The sequence below is a fragment of the Mastomys coucha genome, unplaced genomic scaffold (genome assembly GCF_008632895.1).
Source record: "Mastomys coucha isolate ucsf_1 unplaced genomic scaffold, UCSF_Mcou_1 pScaffold20, whole genome shotgun sequence".
Taxonomy (NCBI): domain Eukaryota; kingdom Metazoa; phylum Chordata; class Mammalia; order Rodentia; family Muridae; genus Mastomys; species Mastomys coucha.
This window is the reverse complement of record NW_022196903.1, coordinates 129,405,406-129,417,887: the sequence shown is the minus strand read 5'-3', so window position 1 is coordinate 129,417,887 and position 12,482 is coordinate 129,405,406. Positions and strand designations below refer to the sequence as shown.

Sequence of the window (12,482 nt, the reverse complement as noted above, 5' to 3'; positions counted from 1 at the left end):
TCTGGAGGCTGTTGGAGGCCACTCGTAACCATCCACGAGTACATGTCCTTCTCTCTTCTCTGCCCTCAGCCCAGTGGAAGATGCTGTCACCTCACTGCTGATCGACCACTGTCTTTGGTTCACCCTAAATGTACAGATCCTACAAGACCCAACTGTGTCATTGGTTGAGAAGGCTCACCCTGGGCTAAGGGTCTCTTTGTACCTTGTTAGTCTTACCCTTATGGAGGACTTGGAGTGCACATGCTGGAAAAAAAATATATATCAATGCCCTGATTACTAGGAGTGTTAAGGTGGTCGTGCTTGGAAATGAGGGTCCATGCAAATATAAACAACTTAATGTAAAATCTTTAGCTGTTCTTATATAAAGAATATGCCATGAGAAGACAGAGAACATTGGCAGAGTCAGGCATAGATGGCTGAGATACATTAACAGGCAAAGGAAATGCCAGGGATCAGTTGCCCCCACAAAAGCTGGAAAGAGCCAGGAAGGACTCTATCAAGACTTTCATGAGATTGTGGCACTGGTGACACTGAGATATACCACTAGCCTCCAAACACAAGAGAAAATGCTATCCTTTTTTGAAAAAGCCACCCAGCTTGTGACCATGTGTGATGGCACACTCATTTCCTCCCTTTACCTTCTCCTTCTTCAAACCATCCCTCTGGCTCCAGCCCCTCCTGCATCTCAGATTCACAGGCCCTTTTTGTTTCACTGTCATTATTACATACACACACACACACACACACACACACACACACACACACACACACACACATAAATATATAAGTACAATCTGCTAAATTCATTTAGTGTTGCTTATGTGTATATGATTTCCAGCCTAACCACTTGGTATTTGATAACATAGTAAGGGGCTCATCCCTGGTGAAGACTAATACCCTAACACTGTATTCCTTAACTGCCTATAGTTCTTTGTCTAGAGGCCCCACTAGAGTTCTCTAATGTTAGCCTGTCTATTGATGTTATCCTTGTTCCCACCTTGTTCAGGCAGCCATATTGTTAAGATATTGTGAGTGTAGCTTCCCTGTGGTTTCTAGAAGACCACAATCTTGTGGCCATTTTTCTGGTCGTCTGCTCTCACAACCTTTCTACCCTCTCTTCCATGTTTCTGAGCCTTAGGTATATAGATTGTGCTGTAGATGTATCCATGGTTTTCTCTTTAATTAGTTCTTCATTGTACTCTGTCAACAATATCCTTTGTCTCCAGTTGGAGCTGATAACAGCTACCAGAAATTCATTCAAGTCACATCATGTTGTCACTGATGGTCATGGTCTGACCAAGGTTCTTGGCATTTCATTCCTAGAACTGAAGAAACACACACAAATAGCAATCTACTAGGGAATTTTGTTTAAAAGCAAAGTAAAATTACTGGTTGGATATACTTCAGGTAAGTGGCAGGCAGAGCAAGAGTGCTCAAGAAAACCAAGCTACTGTCTGGGGTTCCTTTTAATGTGTTTAGGAGTGGGAGGAGTTGAGTTGGTTGCTAAAGGGCAAAGCATGAGTTATTTCCTGTTTTAATTGATAGGGTTGAGTTATGTAAGCCTTTGTTTAGTGAATATGTCCTTTCCCATGATGCATCTGATATTTTTTTTACATTTGTTGGTATTTTATTTACACATACAAAAATGGCTTTTACTTTGAAGACACTCCTAATATATATTGTATCTGATATACTAAACAATTATTTTCATCTAGAAGTCATGGCTGCCCACTGTCTCCCTACCTATTCAATATTGTACTTGAAGTCCTAGCCAGAGCAATTAGGCAACAGAAGGAGATCAAAGGGATACAAATTGAAAAGGAAGAAGTCAAATTATCACTATTTGCTGATGATATGATAGTATACTTAAGTGACCCCAAAAATTTTACCAGAGCGCTCCTAAACCTGATAAACAACTTCAGCAAAGTAGCTGGATATAAAATTAATTTAAGCAAATCAGTGGCCTTCCTCTACACAAAGGATAAACAGGCTGAGAAAGAAATTAGGGAAACAACACCCTTCACAATAGTCACAAATAATATGAAATACCTTGGTGTGACTCTAACTAAGGAGGTGAAAGCACCTGATCTTAACCATATGCATGCCCAGTCATGCATCTGCGTCAGGCCATAAGCAGGTGACTTTCTCTAAAGTGAACTCAGAGAACTCAGTTTATCTTACTAAATGTGCACCTCAAAGCAGTCCAGACCCACTGTCCCTTGGTTCCAAGAGCTGTCCCTAGATGTATTAGACCACAAATTGGGAGTCACAGATGGCAGGGTGACTGGTTGCTGTGTTTGAAGACGATTGTGCATGCAACGAGTTGCAAATGGATGGTCCTGGGTAGCTATGTACATGTTGGAAAAATGAGTGGATGTGCACTTCAAGCCAAAAAGAATTTCAGATTGCTAATTTGCCCCATGATTGCCTGTCTCAATGCCAGGCCAATCCTTCCCAATGTTGACTCCATGTTTCTCTTGTCTGCAGTTCTTTACTTGCTGTGAATTTCCTGGGCAGGCCCTCCTTGAAGCTGGACAGCATCTACATTATTCCCCAAGGTATCCTAACTACTTTGTGTATTTTGGTGGGGTTTTTTGTTGTTGTTGTTTTGTTTTGTTTTTTTGTTTTTTGTTTTTTTTTCAGGCTTTCTCTGTGTGGCCCTGGCTATCTTGGAACTCACTCTGTAGACCAGGTTGGCCTTGAACTTAGAAATCTGCTGTCTCTGCCTCCCAAGTGCTGGGATTAAAAGCATGCACCACCACCGCTTGGCTTACCTTGGGTATTTTTAACTACACACTGGCTTCTAACATTTAACCCACTGGAGGTGATGGTGATTGACTTGTTTTCCTTAGCTCCTGCTCTCCAAGCCAGGGCCACTTGTCATTCCTACTCTTGTCTAGAAGATGTAGCAACCTACCTGACTCAATTCTCACTTGTTTTTGACCCACTTCTCCATCTGGGAAACCATCTGGAGACCTGAGCTCTTTTCTTCCCAACTGTTTCTCTTTTATCAGGGAGCCTCTGGAGGTATGGCCTCGACCTGTGAGAATACATGTCTGGTAGAGTTTCATGCTCTCCCTGTCAGGGTGATGGAGAAGAGCTTTTGAGTTGCCAGCTCCTCTCAAATCACCCTGACCTACATAGAATGTGTGGGTTACTCAGTTGAAAGTTACAAATGTACTACTGTGGTCCCACTTTGATTTAGTCTTTGACAAATGCTATGGTGCTGGTGTATAGACTAGATAGTCTTTTATAGTGTGCCCTGAAGCATATACCAGCCAACAAAAGTAATGAGCCAGTGAGCCCAAACTTATGTTTGTATGGTCCCTAAGCAAATTATGGTTTGTTTGCTTTTTTTTTTTTTTTTTTTTTTTTTTTTTTTGTATTTGTAGGAGATTAAAAAAGGAAGAGGAGGAGGAAAGGGGGGAAGTGGGAAGACAAGGGGCCAAAGAGAAAGAGGGTTGTATACATAAACTATACAATGATAGACAAAATCTAAAATGTTTTCTGACTTTGTCAAAAAGTAACAGGGATTCCTTGCAAAATTTAGAAAATATTTGGGGTGTCTTTACTATTCTCAAGAGTTCATTCAAAGCAAGTTAGGTGAAGCATATCTCCCTTTATCTCTGGAACTATTGAAACTCTAATTGTATCCGAAGGTTCTGACCACTCCTAAATTAAGAAAGCAGTGTTACTTTCTGTAGTATTATGTAGGACTTTCAGGTGACCCCTCAGTATACTCTGCTGAGCCGATGTTCAACTTCTTTCATCCTCTCAGCATCAAGAACAGGGATGGGCAGCCCTTCCACAGTCTTCCCAATAAGCTCCATTGAGCTTGCTGGAGGAAGATCGGAAAACACCATCCCAAGGAGACATGCCACTACCTTGGCATAGAGAGTTCTTCACCCCTGAACCCAGTGTGGGAAAAATGCTTAGAAGAAAAATCCTTTGACTACATAGATCATCATACACTACCCTGACCCTCTTACCACTTCAAATCATCCTGACACATTCACATACACATGCCAGCAATGGCCAATACCCAAGAAGATACCAGCAGCCTTGTGTGAAATGCAGAAGCCAGATGTGATTCTAACAAAGGATGACCTAAAACTCTCCCACCGTTCAGTCACTCAAGTGATCTCATGTGCCTACAAAGAAAAAGCCATAATAGTATATAAGCCCTGAAAGAAGATATAGAGACAATTGTTTCTCCAGTTTCAGCTCTGTCATAGTTTGGGAGTTGGCAATGGACAAGTACATAAAAATGTAATTCATATTGAAAACGTAACACCCCAATCGTTTCTCCAATTTCAGCTCTGTCATAGTTTGGGAGTTGGCAATGGACAAGTAGATAAAAATGTAATTCATATTGAAAACGTAACACCCCAATCGAAGCTCCATGGCTTCAGAATGGCCATTCTAGATACTTAAAAGTTTGGGACCAGTCTAGCATTTGAGCGGCAGCATTAACCTAGACAACATTAACCAATCGCAATATTTTTATTTGAGAGTTCTTTACCACAAAGAGATTGTATAACTTGAAAACATTATTCTGAAGCACAAAGGAAGAAAAATAAAGTGCCACATGCTATCTGTCTTCTGGATTAAGACCCCAGCACCTGAGCACCCCAAAGGGAGGCATTCTACCTCCAACTCTCATCATCAGATCTCTGCTGCACACAGCCCAGAGCTGAGAATGCTCCCTCCCAAAGCTCAGGCTTTTAGCGGTCTCCTTCTGTGCTCTCCTGTGGTCCTATGTTAATCTTTTTGTCTAAAGTAATGCAACAAAGATAGAGATGGCTGCCAGATGTTAGAACATGAAGGGCAGTGATAAATGAGCTGCATATCAGATTATAGCCTCTTTGCTATCCATCCAGGTCTGGCAACTTCTGTGGCTGCTATGCTCCAGCAGTCATCCAGTGACTTAGCTGTCTTCTGAATTTGGAGCGGTATCTTTTGATGCCATAGCCTTTACTATAGGCACACAAGCTTGACATTGGCAGTACTCCCTCAGAAAACAGAATATTCCATTATGGGAGCCTGCCTAAGAGTGTGTATTTCAGCAAAGCCAGAGGCCAGGTCTTGGCAGATATACCCACTACCTAGCATCTACATCAGGTGATCACCTCCCTGCCCTTCCAAGGCTGTGCTCCGACAATCATACCCCATATTGGGTAGTTGCTGCCCTGCTGCCAAGGACGAGCCTCAGCTTAGAGAGGGATTCTGAGAGAAGGGGTATCTGGGAGTGGCAAAACAAATGACTCGAAGTCAAACCATGGGTCCAAGATGGCCTGTTCTACTCGAAACAGCTTTCCCGATTGGTTTTGTTTTTGTTTTTGTTTTTGTTTTTTTTTTGTATTCTGATTTCCTGGAGATCTCCACACAGCTCTCTCAATATTCTCTGCTCAAGACAGTTCTCCAATCAATTGTCTCTTGCTATTCTAAAATATTCTCTGGATAGCTCAACTCTTGCAAATCACAAGTCCAGTCTTTTATTTTATATATCAATCCAGTCATTTACTCCAGGTTTTCTTTTGATTATCCTATAAATCTGTGTTCCATGACTCCTGCCCCTTGATTCTTAGGAAACAGCAAGCACACAAATTTTTTAACATTGCAAAAGAATTTAGAGATTGCCTGCCTCTGCACAGCCAATAAGTTAGCTGAATGGGATCCCAGCCCTGAATTCTACCATGCCTGAGCGTAACCTTGCATTGTCCCAGGCCAACCCTGAACTTGTGAATCTGCCTGCCCTTGTAAGCATAAACAAAAGATTTATCTGGGTAGGATTCCTGGGATCACCTCTCCCTACATTTCTTTATCTCCTTCCTTAGTATCTTTCTGACAAATTGGCTCATAGTATAGCTGCCTCTGTTCCTTTAGATTCATGAAGCCCCTCATATAATTCATATTGCATCCTTATATTTTACATAGTTGAGAAACTATATATTTTTGAACTCATGTTTTTTTAGTTCTTTTCCGCAGCTTTAAGGGGTGTCCTGAAGGGATATTCATTTACCATTTTGCTGAGACATTAGCCACACCTTCACCTCCCAGATTCTGGCTGTCTCTGATTATCATGGAGTCACTTACATGAACAGGGAAGACACTCCTTGAAGTAAGGACCTGAAAATACATACATTAGTATACAAGCAAGCCTAACACCCAAGCAGCCATTGGTGTTTCTGGAGGCCCACAGCTGCTGGCTCCGTTCCAAGCACTGGAACCATGCCATTCCACCTCTACCACAGCCATGCTGGTCCCAGCACCCACCTCCCACAGTCTTCTGTCAGACTGGTACCCAAGGGGGCTGTCCAGGCTATAGTTCCCAAGTTTCATCAGTGATGCTTGAAACACAGCTGTGTCAGTTTGTGCCTCTGGCAGACATGGACAGACCTTCAGAGAGTCTGTAAAACTATACTAAGAGAACATCAAAATGATCTTCTAGGAACTCTAGGCCCAGAAGCTTAATTCTAAAATCTGAATGATAACTAGACATGTATGGTCACCCCTGGGGTGACTTCTTCTAGGAAAATTCCATCCTCCACTTACTAGTTCATCTGCCTGATATCTTTGGAGAATCTATTTCATACCAGGCATTATATGAGGCTTTTGGACTGCAGAGCTATGCAAGCCATGGCCCATAGCCTCCAAGGCCTCAGAGGGTAGAGCTTAACTCTGCCAGAGACCCCTTAAACACTGCTAACTTGGGAATGTTCCCAGATCTCCTGACTCTCTTCTTCTCAGAGAATCATATTCATCTCTTCTTGTAGCGGCTGGGCATGCGCTATGGACCACTGTCCTGGCATGACACTGCTACTGCCCTCTTGAACTGGCAGAGTAACTGTGCTTTCCTATAGGAAACCTGCACAAGATCAGACCTGTCCTAGAGGACTTAGGGTCGGGGGCACAGGAGACCGCAGCCTCTCTCCAAAGATTTAGGCACTCACTAGGTGATCAGGGAGTTTCCTCAGTGGTGTATCTCCCATATTCCAAAATCATAAAACTCATTGGTTCACCAAGCTCTGCTTGGGTGCACTGGTTTCTTTATGTCTGTCACTGGTGCCCTATCAGGAGTGAGTAGACGTTTATTCGTGTCTCTTCATGGAATGCCTATGCAAGATCACATGCATTTGACTTGCTTTTGCAGATTAACTACAAGGAGAAATGTGGAATGTGACTTAAGAATGTGACCCTTTAAGAAAGGGTGTGTTTCCTAGTCTTTCCCCCCTGCCTTTCAGAACTGAAAAAGAGCATACAGAGATGGACCACCTGTCAGTCTCCGTCCTGGAGTGACTTCACTGAGTGTAATCCCTGGCAACTCGCATGAGGTAAAATTCCATGATGCCACACCACTAATATTTAGGGTTTATTTCATAGAACAGCACAACCTAACACATAATTGTAGCTGCCTGCAGACACACATGAACGGGTCTTTTGGAATGGGAGTCAGAGTCTGAAAAATTAAGGGTACCAGAATGCAGGAAGGGGTTTAAAAAACTGAGACTGAGGCATGGTATGCTCTCAGTCCACCATCATTATTGAACTCTCCTTGTTACAAGTAGGTAGGAGAGAGAAAGCCCCTCCCACAATCTGTCAGCAACCCATGGTCCAATCAGCAGCTTCTTCTTCAGCCTCTGGAGGCGGGACTTCCGGTGTAACAGGAACTTGGAGAGAGGCGTGGCTATTTGCAGGAGCTTAGAGAAAGGCGTGGCTATTTGTGGCAAGGCAGGGTCTGAAAGAACCAGCACTAGCTGAAGGAGGGTCACACATAATGACTGGTAGTTATTGTCTTCAATTCACATGTTTACCCCAGAATGAATCCTATATGTTAGGACCACCATGTTACTTGAGCGAGATATGTAGAGAACGTTGACGAGTCTTTTAGAACTGGCCCAGTGGCAACCCTTACCGTATAGCAACCTTCTTTTGTGCTTTGTCACTTGTAACTTCCCTGCTCAAGTCATTAGCAAATCTCACTTACGGCCTCCTCCTCCAAAAGTCATTATCAGGATGCAGCAGCACACCTAGCACCCTGAGCTTCTGTCCATCACCCCTCATCATGCTGCTTGATTTTCTGCCTGTCTCACTAGACTGAGATAGTCAAAACACAGTAAGTAGCAATGGCTATGACTGAAAAAGTACCTGTTGAGTGAGTGAATGAATGAATGACATGAGGAAAGTCTCTGCTGTCTTCGCATACCATGTCATCATGTGGGTGACAGCAAGTCCTTTCGGTAAGACGTGAGAAGGTAGAGAGATGTAGTAGATGTGTTTTGTGATGGTCATGGCTTCGCTGCAGGGGCATGGTAATGAGAAGAGTCCTGGAGCAGGTGTCACAAACCTCGGCAGCAGCATCTGCTCTCCCCCCTCTTAGTTTGTGGTCTCAGGTAAGTCATTTAACCTCTCGGTCCCAGTTGTTGGGAGGTTTCCAATGAGATAATGATCATAGCTCATAGACTACCGGCAATGGAAAGGGCTCCTGGGTACTTTCCAGCTTATTGTACTCTGAATCAGCTAGGCAATGGTGGTACTGGGAATTAAGAAATAGAGGCCAAATCTCCTACAGCTCAGCTTGGAATTTTAATACTATGAGTAAAGAAATACGAAGATCAGCACTATTTTGGATATATTTTTTTAAACGTTAAAGAAATGGTATCTTGTATTGCTCCATGATTTCATACAGTTTAACCCCCCACCCATTCCTGTTGGAATATGGAACAGAGGTGAGAAGGGCTCTGAGCAGGCCACCCAGCCTATACACATTCCTATTTTCTTCACTGGCTAATGTCCTGATAAAGGCTAAAGCCTGGTTACATGTCTGCCAAGCAGCTAACCTCTGGGCAGCTAGTTTTAAGGGTATATAATTATTTTAAGCTAAAAATGATTGGGTAAGCATATTGGTCCTGTATTCCTTAGGGCAAGTCCCCATCCTGTAACATCTAAATACTTTAGCATAAATAACCCCATACTAAGGTAGGAAATCTGATTGGAATTTAAATAACATTTACATAAAATGGACACGTTGCCTTGAGTACCAATTATTAAAGAACCAAAAGTCCCTCTGTAACAAAGTAAAGTAGCCATGCCTGGGTGGGTGGCCGGAGCTGGGAAGGCCTAGAAGCATTAGATTCGCATACATCTTGTCAATACATACAGTGTTTTAAGTTCATCCATGTAGAATAGTGTAAGACAGCCAAGCACATAACAGATCATCGAATTTGTAATGTAAGGTATCAGGTAGCCTTCATCCTACAGACATGTAACACATGTGCACACATGCTCTCCAGCATCCATGGATTCTGGTCTCAATCTTCATACATCAATGAGCACAAGGAAGGCCACAATTCCGGAGTAGCACAGAAATTTGATCTTTACCTATTTCTCTACATCATTTGCCAGAGCCTTCAAGGCTAGTCCTATGCTGTGGCATCCCCACTCAAAAGCTGGGCACATGAACTTGTCTGCTGCCTGACTTCTTTACTATTTCCTGTGACTCTCTCTTACAGTATAGTAAGCCTTATAGTACAGTATAGCCTTCACTCTATAGTGATGAGTAACCTCTCTGCATCTCATAGAATTTCATTGTATCTGTTTTTGTGTTTACACAATTTAAATAAACCAAGTTAAAAACACAAAACACATGATTAACTTTATTAGCCTCTACCCTCTGTGTCTCCTTTCATCAAGTTTCCCTTGCCCAAAGGGGAAACTACAGATCATGTGTATATGCTATTATGTTTATTTTAATATATTGGCTATTATATGTATGTGTGCATTGTATTAGTTTACCATAACAAGTGACATGCGTCTTTCAGTAGCCTAGATACAATTCCCATTTTGCTACACTTAATTTTAGCTATAATAGTTTGATGTGTTTTGCTATTAAGAATCTATAAATAAGGACTAGAGAGATGGATCAATAGTTAAGAGCTCTGGCTGCTTTTCCAAAGGACCTACACTCACAAGTCTCCTCCCAACTGCCCTTGACTCCAGTTGCAAGGAATCTGATGCCCTCTTCTAGCTTCTGTAGGCACTGCACAAACATGGTGCACAATTATATACGCAGGCACAACATCCATACACATAAAATAATACTTTTTAAGAATCTAGACATGTTGCTCACGTCTGAGCTGTGGGACATGTTATTATTGTTCCAACAAGCTTCACACTTGGGTTCTCCCCAAATCTGTATGCTAACCCTAGCTTCCAATACAATGAGGGTGGGAGTCGGTGCTATAAAAGGTGAGTACAGAGCAGGAGCTAGACCTTTACCAAGCACAGTGTCTACCACTGCCCTGATGCTGCACTTCTCAGGCTCCACAACTCCATGGAAGAAACCTCTATTGTTCATAAAACATCCAGTCTCAGTAGTTTTTATAGCAACCTAGTTGAACTAAAACAGTTATTTTTGCTTTTGAGTATAATTGTTTTCTTTTCCTTAAGTCAGTAATTGTCTATTCTGTTTGACTTCCTAGGTGATATCATTATTAGCTTTACTTCAAGCTCATTATTTGTTGTCTAAATCCTCTCGTCAGGCCTTCCTTCACTTTTGCATGAAGATAGCCCTCCCACAGTCTTCTGGTTGCTCCAGTTTGACCTGTAACCCTCCACGACTGGTGGTATTTTCATCTCCAGATTTTCCCTAAGAGCTCCTGCAGCCAACTACACGTGCCCCACCCCCAAGCTCTTACTTCCCCGAGTTCTTACTTCGGAATCATAACCCTCACAGCACTGGATGTCAGAGGTGGGGACTTTGAGGGGCTCTGTCCTCATAAATGAGTGTCCTGCAAAAAGTCTCCAAAGTCCATTCTTCCCTTTTTCTAAGGGTTGACAGAGAAAGAAAATGCCACAAACAAAGAAGCAAGCCCACCCACCCACCAGATGTGCTCATACTGTGCTCCTGGGCTTCTCAGCTGAGGGGCGATGAGGATCAAATACTGCTTATTACAAGAACCAGGTTTCCTCACACTCAAGCAGGAGAAATTACTATGCGCATGCCTACTGCTCAGGTCCAATTCTCCTCCCTTACACAGTCCGGAACCCAAACCCACAGAGGGCTGGGCCTTTCCATAAACGATTAAGACAATCCCCACAGATGTTCCAGGCGAACTTACTCAAGATGATCCTTCACTGGCACTCTCTTCAGGGGTGGCTCTAGCTTTGTGTCAAGATGAAAATTAAAACAAACCATCACTGTCATTATACAAAACGATCTGAAAAAAAAATCCTTTTCTAACATCTCAAAAGGAGGAGAAAGGGAACACACGTGGCCAAAGCACTGCTGACCTACAAGCTGGCTGGAAATGATGGTAACTCTACCCTCGAGGCTTGCCGTAAGAGATACGCAGTTCCTGTTAGAAAGTCTCCAAAGGGCACAGTGACATCCCCTATGCCAGGGAACTCAGCATTAAGGGAAATCCAGACACTTCTCCCCACATCCAATCCTGGCCCCTTTTAAGCCCAGAGAAGAGATTCACCCTTTTGAGGTCCAAGGCCTCCCTTTTCTCCCCAGAAGGGTGACCTGTGATAAGACTGTATGTCATCCCCAGGGAAGGGACCTACTCTTACCCATGGCACACGATCAATCGTTCTTTGGGACCCAGACAAGACAGCCTATTAGTCTGTATGTATTCTCCCCAGGAGCCAGCTACCCAGTCTCCAGTCACACTAGGTAGGCAACATCAAGATTCCTATCCGGGTGACTCTGATCCAATATCATGCCAGAGTACAGATATAGACATTTAAGAAACTGAAGAAATATGAAGCCATTCCTGCTACCTTTGCTTAATCTCTCAGAATCTGTGTGGAAATATCTTCACCCCTGTCCTAGTTATCTTTCTGTCAATCTGACACAAGCCAGGGTCATCTGGGAAGAAGGAACCTCAACTGTGAGAAATACCTCCTTTAGATTAGCCCATGGGCAGGTTTTTGGACATTTTCTTGATTAGTGGCAGATGTGCAGGGTCCACCCCACAGTAGGCAGTGTCACTCCCAGCCCGGGGGTCCTGGGTTGTATAAGAAAGCAGACTGAGGAAGCAAGGCCGTAAGCAGCCTTCTCCATGACCTTTGCTTCAGTTTCCACCTCAGGTTCCTGCCTTAAGTTCCCATGATGATGAGCAATGGCTAAGCCAGCGTGTATTTCTACACTACCAACTCTGGCCTCCTGGCCTTCCGCTTAGTATCTGGAAATCCAGCCCAAGCCACCACTCAATAGTTTTATTCTCCTGGGTTTCAAAAGTTCTTTGTACAGATATATAATACAGATTAAACCATGTCAAACTGCTGGCATTCTATTTTCCCCTACGGCTGTAACAATTCGTGTGATTTGATGTAAGCGTGAGCAGAGAGCACTTAGAGGTAGTGAGCTTTGTGTGGACAGTCTTGGCTGTTCTGCTCACTGACCATTAAGCTTTACCAAATAACTGAATGTCACTCTGGGATCAAGGTCGAAAAGAAAATGGGATTAGGATGAAGAT

The 12,482-nt window shown here is 43.1% G+C and overlaps 1 long non-coding RNA gene across 1 annotated transcript; it reads left to right on the top strand.

Annotated features, from left to right (window-relative positions):
* The first annotated feature begins 7,686 nt into the window (after positions 1-7,686).
* LOC116098403 lies at positions 7,687-10,786 on the top strand. The gene is made up of 3 exons (XR_004121829.1): positions 7,687-8,116; positions 8,306-8,393; positions 10,482-10,786. It is a non-coding gene; the product is annotated as an uncharacterized LOC116098403 (long non-coding RNA).
* The last annotated feature ends 1,696 nt before the right edge of the window (positions 10,787-12,482 follow it).